General features: G+C 45.5%; 1 long non-coding RNA gene across 1 annotated transcript; it reads right to left on the bottom strand.

Annotated features, from left to right (window-relative positions):
* Window positions 1-813: 813 nt before the first annotated feature.
* LOC132542084 (uncharacterized) lies at window positions 814-2,978 on the bottom strand. The gene is made up of 3 exons (XR_009553232.1): window positions 2,840-2,978; window positions 1,624-1,799; window positions 814-1,488 (listed from the first exon to the last, which is right to left on the bottom strand). It is a non-coding gene; the product is annotated as an uncharacterized LOC132542084 (long non-coding RNA).
* Window positions 2,979-4,360: the final 1,382 nt, after the last annotated feature.

Below are 4,360 nucleotides of genomic sequence, written 5' to 3'. Positions count from 1 at the left end.
TAACCGAGGTCACACAGAAGTAGACAACCTCTTTCCAGAGTCTTCACTAAGTCTATCATCAGGGACTCTGCCCCGTATTTGAAACTACAGCCACGAATTCTAAATAGGGCAGGAAACTCTGAAACCGACTCATTATAAAAACTAAGCAAACCAACTTCGCAAGTAGTACATCCATGCAGATTTCCAGCGAGGGCCCAGGTGGTGGCACACCTGGCTGAGGGCACATGTTACGGTGAGCAAGGACCTGGGTTTGAGCCCCTGGTCCCCACCTGCAGGGAGAAAGTGTTGCAAGTGGTGAAGCAGGGCTGCAGGTATCTCTCTGTCTCTCTGTCTCTCTTTCTCTCTCTCTCACCCCCTATACTCTTGATTTCTGGTTGTCTCTATCCAATAAATAAATAAAGATAATACCAAAAATTTTTTTTTTAATTTTCAGTGAGTCAGAAGGCCAGTGATTCTAAAAATCACTTTGAGATTCACAGGGAAATACTCTTTTCACAAAGCCACTTCCTGAGCATTCTCAACTCTCTCACAAAACATTTGTCGAAGACCACCTTTACCTCATTTCCCCTTATTTCCCCTTATTTCAGTTCAATAAAAGTATTTTGAACATTTGCACTTGAAGCCACCTCGTCGGGCAGCAAATCCCGGTTCTTTAGTTGTTTTTTGTTGCTTGTTTCTAACTTTGGGGGTTAAATCTACTCACCTCGCAAGTGTTGCCTGAAAAGACTTGGAGAAAAGGTACAAAGAAACTTGGAATCCAGTGATTCTTTTGCTAAGACCCCTCAGACCAGTTTCCAGATACGACATTCTCCTGCATCTGACCTGGGGTCCTTGGACCAATTGATTACGTCCCAGGAATCTGGAGGGCTGCCAGGAATGGGAGAATTAGTTACAGAGTCACAGAGCAGTGCTGGCCCCATCACATGAAAGTCACTTTCAGTTTGGAATGGATTGCAAATTCCTGCCTTCTAAGCGGTGTTTCAGATGACTGGGAGCTGGCCTGTCTGTGGGCAGTCACCAAAGCAAAGAGAAGGAAGTTAGGGGAGCAAGAGGCATTCCGACACCCTGCCTGAGACCCACAATCATGGGAGAGAACTTCCTGGTCCTCCAGCAAGTCTTGCCTTGACTTAAAATTTTTGCTCAAAAATATCAAGTTTCAATTTAGCTTCATTTTGAAACACTGAAAGTATTTGTCGTTTTACCAGCCACAATCATCCCTCCTTCCCCAATCTGGAGCATTCCCAAACCATCCACATTGCAGAGAAGTACGGCAGAGCCTCACCTACAGTGTCAGTGCCTCTCTGTTCAGCGTGTGCCAAACGCCACACGGTGTGTCCATGATGCCTTCTTGTCTTGACTTGATGCTCACCCTTGAGACAGTACCTACCAGCGTCGCCAGCACACTCAGTGACTCAGATGCTTAACGTGACTTGCACAACGACAGCAATGGGTCAGTTAACCCAGGTCTGTTGGACTCCACATCCCAAACTAAAAAAAAAAAAAAATCGTTAAAAAAGATGCGAACACACACTCATCCCTCTCTCGGGCAGGGAGTCAGAGCTCCAAGTCAAAAGATGAGCAGGAAAGGTCAGGCCTGATTTTCTGGCTGAAAGGCCATCTTACCTGTCCGAGACACTCACATCAAGGTTTTATAGCCTTAACTTTTGGAATGTCTTCTTTGTATGGAAGTGTCCTGCGTGGGGGTAAATAGCATAGTAGTCATGCAGTGACTCTCCTGCCTGAGGGCCTGACTTTGCCAACTTCTGCCTGATCCACAGCTGTGGCCTTTTCACAACAGTCTGTAAGAAAAAGAGAAAGGGGAGTCGGGCGGTAGCGCAGTGGGTTAAGCGCAGGTGGCGCAAAGCACAAGGACCGGCATAAGGATCCCGGTTCAAGCCCCTGGCTCCCCACCTGCAGGGGAGTCGCTTCACAGGCAGTGAAGCAGGTCTGCATGTGTCTGTCTTTCTCTCACCCTCTCTGTCTTCCCCCTCCTCTCTCCATTTCTCTCTGTTCTATTCAACAACAATGACAACATCAATAATAATAATGACTACAACAAGAAAACAACAAGGGCAATGAAAGGGAATAAATAAATATTTTTAAAAAATAAAGAAAGAAAAAGAGAAAGAAGCAGTCCTGAGAGTGAGCACCTGGCCCCACTCAGCCACGCACACACTGAGCGGCCAGGGGGAAATTACCTCCATGGGTTGAACCTGGGCTTCCTCATCTCAACAGCAGAAATATACATATATATATGCATAAAATTATGTATACATGAGAGACATGGGGTGGAGGAGAAAGAGAGAAATGGAGAGAGAGAGAGAAGGAGAGACCCTGGCAGGACTGCCCCATCACTGTTCATCTCCCCCCTTGCAGGTGTGGGTCAGGGACTCAAACCCAGGTTTTCAGGAAGTGTGACCCTGATGATATATAAGTTTCATATTCTTTTTTAAAAAAATGTATTAGTGACTTAACAATGTTAACAAGACTGTAAGAAAACAGGGGTATCATTTTACCACCAGAGTTTTGTGTCCCATCCCCTCCACTGGAAGCTTCCCTATTCTTTATCTCTCTGGGAATATGGACCAAAGACCTTTATGGGGAGCAGAAGGTGGGAGTTCTGGCTTCTGTCATTGCTTCTCCACTGGACATGGGTGTTGGCAGGTGGATCCACACCCCCAGCCTGTTTCTATCTTTCCCTGGTGGGGCAGGGCTCTGGGGAGGTGGGGTTCGAGGACTCACTGGTGAAATAATATTTTGGGGGAAGAGGAGTTTTCAAATCACTAAATTGTGATGCTTTCTTAAAAGAAAAGGAACTTGAGGAAATGGATACATGTACGTGTTTCATTGCATGGAACCCATCTCTGGGACAAGTGATTCATAAGAGTGCAGGAGTCATTCTTGCCAAGGGAAACTTTAGACTTCTCAGCCTCCCAGAGGACACTTAACAGAGACTTCTCAACCCTCCTGGGGACCACCTAACCAAGCAAACATTCAAAATAACGAAGGTAATGTTAAAATTCACAGATTTCTCTATGTTCTGTGAGCACTATTCAGAATAATGGCCTCGAATACTTTTTTCAAGTAAATGGACCACTTAAATATATTTTTTTGGGGAAAAACACCTCACATACGATTCTGATAGAAAACTGATACTACTTACAAGTCAATAAATTCACTGACTAGCAGGGTTTCTTTTGGAGGGGAATGATTCTTTACGAAAATTCAATTTAAGTTTTTTTTTTTAGGGGATTAGTGCTTTACAGTGCAGTCACTGACATATGGATACAACTGCGTTATGTACCCAGACTTTTCTCCCTCTCCCCCTCCCCTTCTGTTGGGCATGACACCAGCCCCCTGCTCCATCGCTGATGCTGTGGTCTATTTACATAATCATTGTTTTGCCTGAGACCCGCCCTGCCTGCAGGCTATTGGTTAATCCCATTGGTTAGAACCTTCCCAACAGCAGCTATGGAAGCTTTCTACCTTCGTGCTCTTTTCTCCACCCCCTGTCCTAGCCATTTCCTTTTCCTCCTTGTCACTTCTGGTTTCTAAGATATCAGAAAGCGTTGTCTCTGATCCATAAAGGCAGTGCATTGCGTTCCTGCTCCGCCACAAGTTCCTGGTGTCTCTCCCGCGTCACTGAGTAAGCAGCAGCCCAGGTTGGCTCCGGTCGAGTTCTCTCCAACCCAGAGAGCACGTGCCCGGGAATAAACGCCCACAACATTAGCCTAGCACCCTTCCTTCCCCAGAGTCCTTTGCTTTAGTGCAAGCCACCATGTCCAGTCCATGTTTCACCTTGTGCTCTCCCTCCCCATCCCTACTGTATTAAGTCCCACTAACAAGTAAAATCATCTGATATTCATCATCCTTCTCTTTTTGGCTTCTCTCACTCAACATGACATCCTCAAGTTTCATCCAAGAGGATGCAAAGGAAGTAAATTTACTTTTTTAAAAATATTTATTTATTCCCTTTTGTTGCCCTTGTTGTTTTTTAACTTCACGTTTTAACAGCTGAGTAGTAATCCACCATGTATATATACCACATTTTTTAACCACTCATCTAATGTTGGACATCTAAGTGGCTTCAAGGTTCTGGTGATTACAAACTGTGCTAGCAGCATATTTTTAATGGGGTCTTAACAGGCATATATGTTGACCCTTGTCCCCATACACAAGCACTGTTTTCCCCTCCACTGTCAGAGTAACAGTGAAGCATCCTGATATAGAGCTGGGATAGGCAGTTGAGAGTAACCCTGGGGGGCTGGGCATGGTTCACCCAGTTAAGCACACAAATTGCCAAGCACAAGGACCTGGGTTCAAGCCCCCACTCCCCACATGCAGGGGATCTGCTTCATGA

This window comes from Erinaceus europaeus, chromosome 1 (genome assembly GCF_950295315.1).
Source record: "Erinaceus europaeus chromosome 1, mEriEur2.1, whole genome shotgun sequence".
Lineage (NCBI taxonomy): Eukaryota > Metazoa > Chordata > Mammalia > Eulipotyphla > Erinaceidae > Erinaceus > Erinaceus europaeus.
The sequence above is the reverse complement of the archived record's forward strand: the minus strand, read 5'-3'. Positions and strand labels throughout refer to the sequence as shown.